The following is a 10,386-nucleotide window of genomic DNA, read 5'->3' as shown; positions in this document are numbered from 1 at the left end:
TAAAGACTTCTTGACCTGGATGGAAAGAAACTGGTTTCGTACGTAAATTTTATTGCTTGGCGTTTCTCTCATAAGCTTTTTTCATGCTTGCTTGTATATCATTCCTCAAAAGTGCAGTCTTGTCGGTTTGTGTGATTGGAAAGATCGATTCCTCCAGCATACCTAAGTCTCTTAACAAGCGATACTGCGATGCGTGTGTGATCATATTAAATCCAAATAAAACTTCATATGGTGTACGGTTAGTTGTTTGATGAATGGAGGTCCTAAGAGCACAAGAAATGCTGCTTAGGTGTTCGTCCCATTGCTTGTGATCATTTTTAATGTATGCACGTATTCCCGCAATCAACGAACGATTGACGCGTTCGGATGCATAACTTTGAGGAGAATACAATGCGGTATAGACATGATTTATTCCATACTCCGTTAAAAATGCATTAAAATCGTTAGATTTAAATTGTACGCCGTTATCGCTTATTAAGGTCTCCGGTACACCGAAGCAATGGAATATGTCTCTGAACAGAAACTCCTGTATGACGGCAGATGTGAATTTTCGCACTGGACATAGCCAATGGAATTTACTGAAATGGTCTACAACCATCAAAAGTCCAATATTGCCTTTGCGACTGCGGGGATACGGGCCTAAGAAATCGACGTAAAGTCGTTGAAATGGACGAACAGAAACTGATTGGTTTCCCATAGGCGGTCTTAAAACGTTATTTGGAGCTTTCGTTTCTTTACAAATGTGACAATTTCTAACATACTCGCGTACTTGTTTCACCAAACCTGGCCAAAACAGACAACGCCGAATACGCTCCGTCGTTTTCCTCATCCCTCCATGCCCTGATATGACACAATCATGTGCTCGTCGAATCACATCTTCTCGAAGCTTTTCCGGTACCCATAACTTCCATGCTTGCTCTTCTTGTGTCGGGTCGCCTGTGCTGTGTTCCGTACGAATATATACGTATTTATCGACCACTTTCAAGTCGGGAAGGGTATCTTCTTCGGACAAGATTTTGGTTTTTAAGCTTTCATACTCAGTGTCAAAAAAGGCAGGGGAGTCTAAATCAATTTCCGGGCCAACCACTTCAATGGAGGCGATTTCTGGGTCCGTCGGTATTCGCGATAAAGCATCAGGTACGACATTTTCTTTTCCTTTTCGGTGCGAGATGATAAACTTGTAGCCCTGCAGCTTTAACACCCACCGAGCCAATCGTCCACTTAAATTTTGCTGACGCATTAGCCAAACCAAGCTAGCATGGTCGGTTATCACCTCGAATTCCTGTAATTCCAGGTAGCATCGAAATTTTTCTATTGCGGTTATTGCGGCTAGACACTCTCTTTCCGTCACGCTATAATTTCTTTGTGCTGTGTTTAATTTCTTCGACATATATGCAATAGGTTTTTCAACCCCCTCTTCAGACATCTGAATCAAAACGGCCCCAATTCCAAAGTCGCTAGCATCGCAGTGCAGGTAAAACTTTCGAGAGAAATCCGGATTTTGTAATATCGGAGCGGAAGTAAGTAGAGTTTTTAATTTCTCAAACGCGTTTTGTGCCTCCGTTGTCCAAGTAAATTTTTTCTTCGTGGAAAGGACTTCGGTAATCGGAAAGGTGACTTCAGCGAAATTTTCAATGAATCTTCTATACCACCCGCAAATACCTAAAAATCCACGCACTTGCTTAAGGTTTCTCGGAGGGGGCCAGGACAGAATTGAGTGGATTTTCGAGGGGTCTGTCGATATACCACCACTTCCTATTACATACCCCAGATAGTTTATTTCCGTTACGCAAAACTGACTTTTACTGATGTTTAACGTAAGGTTCGCTTTTTTGAATCGTTCGGCAAGCTGAATTAGCACTGCTAAATGGGATTCAAACGTGTCAGATACGATACAAATATCGTCTAAATACCCAAAGACGCAATGACGGAGTTCCGGAGGAATAATTTCGTCCATCAGTCTACACATTGTGGACGGCGCATTGCACAGGCCAAATGGCATGACAACAAATTGATATAACGGCCGACCAGGGACGGTAAAGGCTGTCAAAGGTTTCGATTTGTCATCCAATTCTATCTGCCAATATGCGTCTTTTAGGTCCAGTTTCGTAATTATGTTCGCCTTCGGGAGCCGAGCGAAAATGCCTTCGATACTGGGTAATGGATACGCATCCTTTTTCGTGGCGTCATTTAGCTTTCGCGCGTCAAGACAAAGACGAACTTTTCCGGGCTTAACCACTAATCGCATTGGAGAACTCCAAGGACTTTCCGACCGTTCAATGACACCCAAAGCAAGCATTCTGTCAATTTCCTGGAACATCAATTTCTCTACATTGGGACTCACAGGATAATATCTTTGCTTGATTGGCTTTGCATCCCCTAGCTCAATACTATGTTGGATTAAGGAAGTGCGACCTAAACCTTGCTTTTCAAAATTCGGAAATAATGATTTTATAACCTCAAGTTGTTGGTTTTGACTTGGTGACAAAGGAAAGTTAATGTTTTTCGATAACTGGTTAGAATTGGAGTTGATCTCGCTCCGATTGCTACCACAGCCTGGACTGGTTTGCTCTACAGAAATTGCGGAAATGAGACCTGGTGCTAGATTAAATTCCTTCCAAAAATCCACACCTAGTATTAACCGAGTAGATATGGAGGGTATGATAAAAATTTTAAGTGGTTTCTTTACTCCTTGATACTCAACAGATACGTTTAAATACCCAAGAATTTGGTGTGACTTGCCGTCAGCAGTCTTCGCGGTTGTTTGAATAGCATAAAACTGTCTGTCTTTAGAAAAGTCTACTTCTGCTAATGTCGAACCTATACAGCTTATGTTGGCTCCCGTATCAAGTAGTCCTAACTCTGAAAAATCTAAAAAGTTTACTTTCGCATAAAATCTTCCATCTGAGTTATTAGCAAATACTGACGACAGCACCGCTTGCCGAGTAGGTCGGACGTCTTTAAAATATTTCCGAATCCTTACAGAATTTCTCTTTGTTGGCCTTTTTATATCGTTACCGAATATTTTCTGTCTGACTTTCCTATAATTCTGCAATCTTTCGTGGTATGGAACCAAGTGAAATGGAAAACTGGGTTTTAACGTTTCAGTCGGAATGGAATGCAAGTTATCATGAAGCTGGGTATCGCTTGCACTCTCTGAACAATTGAGGGGTGTTGGATTAACGGCGGTTTTTATTTCGGGTGCATCCGGCTGCTTCGGAGTGCACCCTTCAAGGAGTTTTCCATCCGACGTGGTGTGCAGGTGCTACATTGGGGTTTATAAGTGGCAGGTTCCCCACAACCGTAACAAAATACTGTGCGAACGGCGAGACAATCTTGCCAGTGGTGACCTTCTTCTCCGCAATTCCAGCATTTAGCTGGCGTCTTTGCTTGCACGGCGGAGATGTTAGCCTCCTCCTCTTCCTCCACGTTATCTGCCGGAACCGGAACATCATCAATGGCGGAAATGTTACGTCTCACAGTTAATGGCTGCAAGTGTCGAGAGGGTTGGGTACGCTTATAATTTTCATCAGAAAGCAGATTTTCTCTCATCTGGCACAACTTGCGCAGGTGAGCAACCGACCGGATATTAACGTAGAGCAACTCGTGACGAATTTCCGGTTTTAGATTTCGAACCAATATTTCAATAAACTCTTCTTCATCCATGGGGATTGTTAAACGATCACAAATAAGGCAGATAGCCTCATAAAAGGATTCAAAGGATTCTCCTGTTTTTTGTTTCCGACTCCTAATCTGCTCTCGAATATCGAAATTAGAGCGATAGTCTTTAAATTGGTATTTGAGAGCAGCACAAAAGTTTTGCCATTCAATGACCTCTGTTTGCTTGTGGTATCTCCAATACCAATCGCGAGCCTTACCGTTAAGGAGCATGTGTATATGTTTACACAACAGAACGAAATCGTTATTTAAATGGGTTTGCGTAAGTGACCGAATTCGATAAATGAATTCATCGACAGTCGAACCGTCGGATGACCCATCGTATTTTACGTTCCAGTTTTGAATAATATGAATTGTTTTATCTGGGCGAAGATTTGTGAATTGGGGGATAGCGTTCGACTCATTTACTGCATATCGTGAGCCAGTTGGGGACCGACGATACGCGCCTGTGGGAGGACGATCTAAACCAAGGTTAGACAGCATTCGTGACACACTTTCTTCCACTATCTGTGAGACCCGGTTGTAATCAAACGTAGTGTCTTCAGTTACCTCTGTACGTCTTTGACCCATCTCTTCAACCATGTCAATGAGAGGCATTGACTGATTCTGCGGATTCACGTCCAATGTCCGTTGTGCAGCCTCAGGAACGAGAAAAGATTTAGAAGCTGGAGAATTACGCTGGTGCTTGGACCAGCTTCTAGTGGAATGTTTTCGCCCAATTCCACGTCCGCGGTTTTTTGTAGGTTGCTGGCTCGGACAACTGGTGGTTTGTTTGGTGATCGTGATAGGTAAGCAATCTTTAAAATGGCATAACCGGCGACAGCAAGGACATTCGTGTTGTTCTTTCAGCCAGGTGGCAATGCATACCCTATGAAAAACATGGTTGCATAATGTGATGAAGCATTCCTGATCCGCGTTCATGGACTGCTGGCAAATTGAGCAATCACAACCTTCCGTTGAAACGGCCGTCAATTCAGGAATATTATCTTCGCTTCGCGTAACCGGCATTGTAAGTCCGATTACAAAACAAACAAAAGCGAAAAGACGATCGAACTCACTTTAAATTAGCGGTCTTAGCTCTAGGTATGGTAGATAATCAAAACAAATATTTCCTCTTATCTGGCGGGTAGGTGGTCAACATGGAAGCGTTTGAAAATGCGGTTTTGTTGAGAGAAATTAAACAAATTGGGCTATGGAAAACTATCTACAGATGCAGATGTTACTCAAACAGACATCGAGATACTTGTGAATTCGGACAGAACTTAGGCTCGAGAGGCATTCTTAAGTGTGTAAATCCAGAATTCTAAGTAGATGGCAAAAGAAAATTTAAGTTAAACTACATGTATTTCGAGGTAAGGTTTCTACTTTTTGAGCAGATACCTAAAAATCCGTCGCTGATTTGAAGAGAAAAACAAATGGAATTGATACAGCGGTCATCATAATAGGCATCGTTGCCAATAATGTGAAAATCCAGCCGGAATTTTCCATGATCTTAACTATCTTGCAAGAAAAAAATAAAAATACTAGATCTGTTTGCGTACATCTGAACAAAAAAGGTAATCTAAACTCCTACACGAAATTGGAATACATATAAAAAGCGGTCAAGGCACTCGGATACTGAGCCAAGTGCCTGCAAAATCCAGCCCTCATATATATTTAAATTCGGAATAGGAAGCCAAAAAAAATAATACTAAGCTATTTCTTGAACTCTAAATGTATCGGAATTTGAGGCAATCAAGTCGTCATCATGTTTGCATTGGCTAAAAACGAATTAAGTGAATCCCTCTAAAAGGGTATGAACAACGAGCTTGCTGCCCCACGTTGGGCGCCAAAAATGTAATAAGCTTAGTGGGAGAGTTTGGTAAATTAACAAGAAGTCGCTTTGACTAGCTCGTAGAAAAGCCGGACGGGACCCCTTTATCAAGGCTAGGCTTCAGTGGCTGGGGTGGTTCTTGGCTCTTCTAAAAGCTATCCTCACTAGCACATTTTATTATTATAGAGTCCCTAAAACAAAAAAAAAAATACTCCCGAAAGCAAAAGGTAGCAAACAAATGGCCGGTATACTAGCTATACAATAACAAAACAAAGGTACGGGAACTCAGATGTTGGTCTCTCAACAAACCGGAAAAGAAATAAAATCAAGATGGTGTTTGATCTTAGTGGCTCGCCACCCACCCATCCATGGTTTCCGATGGCTGATATTTAACCGGAAACCCCAGAAGCACACTACGCTACCATGACAACCAACCCTGCCAAGAGGAAATTAATTTTTACCACTACTCATGCATTTTTAATAATAAAAATTATCGCATGAGTTACATATGTATCTTCAATTCATTAATGCTTTTATTTAAAATATTATCACTAACTTAACTCGTTACAAAAATAATAGCCGTGTAGAAATAGGCGGAGGTAAATACTATAATATGCTAGCGTTAAGAAAAAATGTAAACAAACGCCTACTGCTTATGTACGTATGTAAGTATGTAGAAATGTATCCTTATGTACCTATTCAACTTTTTCTTATACTATTTACTGTCGCATAAAAAGACAGCAACAAAAAAGTGGAAAAGCGTAGAAAATGTACGTATTAAGATGCGTTCAAACCAACTGTGGGAGAGCAAGAAAGCTTATCTCTGTTTAATCGTAATATACAAATTTTTAAATGGGAACTATAAGCAGTGAGAAGCTTTCTGTAGTTTCCCAGAATGCATAAAAAGAAAACGAAAGGTAATAAAAGCAATATATGACTCACCCAGTTCTCCGCTGCAGAACGATGAAAGGCCTTTCCCGTTGTTGTTGCAGTCGTATAAGCTAGGCTTCAAAATCTTATATGCTGGTTGATGGTAAATAAGATGAGCAGGTGAATATGTACAAATGGACTAATATTAATGTCAAACCGGTTCTTTACTTTTTGCATATATGTACATACTCGGTTTGTCACTACTATGTACTTATTTTGGCTGATGTACACTAGGCTATTCTTCGTCACTTTTCCACTTTTTAACTTTTTAAATTTTTTATTATTATTATTAGATATTATTATTATTGTTATTATTGTTTTTGTTTTAATTTACGAATTGTAAAAGTATTGTGTGAATTTAAGATTTACACAAAATTTAATTAAGTTATTAGTGAAACCACTTTAGCTTTGGGGAAATTCAACAAAGAAAGCTAGTTAACTAGTTAAAGAAAACTGGATTTAGAGTAGTATATATTATAACAGGTTTTAAATTCACTTTTCGGGGAATTATCTCGATGTTTATACATACACATATATATTTATATACATATATAGGTTATATACGCATATAAAAATTCTCTTTTTTCATCTAGCTTTTGAAAAAGAAAATTCTGCTAACGTAGCTAGGCTTTTAATTATTTTTTCAAAACGATATTATAGTCACTATGAGAATTTAGTTTTCGAGTGCACTTTGCGTGTCTTTTGAATTTAACGCGACAAGATTAATAGGCGTTAGTTAGGTACATATGTAATTAGTTACATAGGCATATTCACATGTGTTTCGGATTTCATTGGGTTTTTTTTTTTTTTTTTTTTTTTTTTTTTTTTTTTTTTTGATTAATTCACTTATATGTATATGGGTCTATTTTTCTGTGGTCGTTTTTCAACGGGGGTTTTCGCCGATTTGTTCACTTTTCGGAGGGGGTTTGCCTCCCGCCCTCATCAGCGGCTGGTTAGATTCCCTCGATGAAAAAAACTAAGGCCAAATCTCAAAAAATTTTCGTTGCGGGCACCACCGCTTAACGCGCGCGGACGATGTAGACTAAGGCACCTGCGTTGAGAATGAGCCTGCTATGAGCGCCGCAAGAAAAGGAGCTTTAGATGGAGAACTTTCCTCTCCAAAGTTTTTCCCGGTAGGGCTAAGTATATAGAGAATAAAAAAACATGAGGAATTGAGACATGCGAATTCTATAGACTGCGTATAGTTACCGCTTTGCTTATTCTTCAACGTTTCGAGAAATTAACATAAGAAGCATGCAAATGTTGCGGATGCAAAAGTCCAAGACAGGAAACTTATTATTCTAAATTCAAAAAGGCATTTAAGTTTCGCCGTGTGGATGATAAAATAAAGACATGGGTACTTACAAAATTGGCGGTAATATTGAAGATTAAGTGGATGATTCCGGGATAATTTTTCATCCAACACGTCCTCGCAGCTCAGCATCCAACAGAAAAAAGGAAGTTATGAACTTAGATGCAAGACGGCTTAAGCTATCCGCCGGCGTTTTTGACAATAGTTGTCAAAAGTTGGTGAAACTATTTGCTGAGAGCGGAGTAATCAAAGTTGCATGCGGAAGGGAGTATCGCATGCGAGAAAATTTGTTTGCTTGGCTGCTTGTGCAAGCCTAGACGTGTCGGTTGGAAAAGGTTTGATAGGATTAAGAAATAATACTATGGTATTTTTGGTGAACGTTACACTCTGTGAACACTTTTTTGAGGAACGGAGCTCAAAAGAAAGAAATATTTTTATGACTGCGCCACGGTATGCAGGTGACCAATTTTAAGAACTTTTTAGAATGAGTAGAACAACATTTCAATTAAGATGCAATTGGGCAAATATTTGTATTCATAAAACGAATTTACTTGTACTATATTTCTTAGAACTTATTATGCCCTGTAAATCAACCAAATCTCATTAAAATTTTTACCAATGTGCCTTTGGAAAAGAAGTTGTTGTTTTCGTTATGGTTAATTTGAATGCAAGAGTATTTTTTGCCAGTTGGAGATCGCTTTAATATTCCAAAATGCAGCGGGCACAACATATTCAAAAGTGTTATTCTTGAAATATCCAAATTGACCTCGACATATATATTTAAAGTGGCCCAAAGCATCCAAGCAAGCAAATATATCGGCAACATTCAAAAATCGTTCTGGTTTAAGTGGTGTAATTGCTGTTATAGATGGATGCCACATCCCTATCAAGCAATCAACTGGAAATGCCCAAGATTACTATAATAGAAAACAGTTTCATTCCATAATACTACAAGGAGTGTATGATGCTTCTGGGCATTTCATTGATGTCTTCGTCGGAATGCCTGGTAGTATGCATAACGCACGGGTTTTCAAAAATAGTAATTTATATCAACGATTATCGTGCGCAACTAACCCACTTTTAACCCCTGAACAACATCTTCTCGGAGACACCGCTTATCCACTTCGGACAATTTGCAACAAATCAAATACTAAATAATGTTAGATTCAGTAAAATTAGGTCCATTATTGAACGCGCGTTTGGACGACTTAAAGGAAAATTTCGGTGTTTGAAATGCTTAGATGTTGCCGACATCGATTTCGGAATACATATTACAGCTGCTGCCTGCGTCCTGCACAACTTTATACTTCAATGATGAAATTTTATGTGAAGAGTTTGGTGATGAGTTATTAATAAATAATTCTGAAGAAAATGAAAATTTAAATGAAGAAGGAGGGTCTAATGAGCGAGCACAACAAAAACTAATTAATTTGATGAACAGCTTATTTTAATTTATTGTTATATACATATATATACATATATAATTTGTAAACATTACACAAAATAAAAAATTCACAATTTTTCCAAAAATTGTTGAAGTAGTCGGTTTCTTCCTTTTTGTATTTCAATTGACTGTCCCCCATCTGCGCAGTTATTGGGTAATGGATTATTTCTCTATAACAATAAAATTAATCTTTAAACTTTATTAACTTATAATTTATGGTGTCCCTGTGCAAAATTTATGCTGGAATATCTTTAAAATCACAATCTCAAACGTTGTAGAAATGCAATCAAAAATTTAATTTGCTGATGATAGATTCACTTAAAGTTCCAGATGCGGGCTTTTTCCTATATAATTAAAGATGTATGAAAACTAAAATATGTATAATTGTTACTTTCGTAAAATATTTACTAAATAATTATGGAACTTTACCCAACCATTCATTTCTGGGACTTTACAACTATACATGTGAAACTTCAATAGAAGGGACGGCGGCAGCACTGAGCAGTCCGTTCAACAAAGCTATTCGCTCAGTAAAAGCGCTCAATGAACATGTTTATGCTTGAAATACAATACCGGCGAACGGCAAACTTCGCCGAATTGGGCGATGCTGTCGTTCACCGTTCGCCCAACTATTTCGCCTACTTAAACAGAATTAGAGCGGTAGCGAAAACAGCTGATCCCATTTGGTCGCCTTTATAATTTGGGTGACCATATTTAGAAAAAACTAAACCATATTTAGAAATGAGGAAATGATAACAAATATAAATGTAAAACAAAGAAAGATTATTATAAATAATTTGTTTCAAGCCAGATTTAACGAATCCACAACTATATTTTTCAAACAACAAAAAAAAAATCGTGTTTAGGTTGTTTTCTTTTTAAACTTTGAAAGCACAAAACAAATACGGCCACCTTTGGCACGCACAGCTGTCATCGCCCAGCAGAGCGATAGAAATAAATCTATCGCCATGAAACGCCGCCAAGCGAACTTCGCATTTCGCTTTGGCTGTGTTCAATTTCATATGCTTGCGGGTGTTCTAATTTTGACAGCGCTCAGTTCACTGAACAAAGCCATTTTCTTTGCGCCGACGCTTGTATGCTTTATAACAGAGATGGGCAGTGCCCATCAGTGCTTTATAAAGAGAAGTAGTCAATGATATTGGAGTGCTGTTGTGTTTGTATGGAATGCTATGTGCTAGAGATGGCATG

General features: G+C 38.7%; 1 long non-coding RNA gene across 1 annotated transcript; it reads right to left on the bottom strand.

Moving 5' to 3' along the window:
• Positions 1-7,032: 7,032 nt before the first annotated feature.
• Positions 7,033-8,067, bottom strand: LOC108360354 (uncharacterized). Its single transcript, XR_001847096.1, has 3 exons — positions 7,787-8,067; positions 7,631-7,722; positions 7,033-7,560 (listed from the first exon to the last, which is right to left on the bottom strand). It is a non-coding gene; the product is annotated as an uncharacterized LOC108360354 (long non-coding RNA).
• Positions 8,068-10,386: the final 2,319 nt, after the last annotated feature.

This window comes from Rhagoletis zephyria, unplaced genomic scaffold (assembly GCF_001687245.7).
Source record: "Rhagoletis zephyria isolate East Lansing unplaced genomic scaffold, Rhagoletis_zephyria_1.1 Rzeph_scaffold_00559, whole genome shotgun sequence".
Taxonomy (NCBI): Eukaryota; Metazoa; Arthropoda; class Insecta; order Diptera; family Tephritidae; genus Rhagoletis; species Rhagoletis zephyria.
This window is presented reverse-complemented; position numbering and strand designations above follow the sequence as displayed.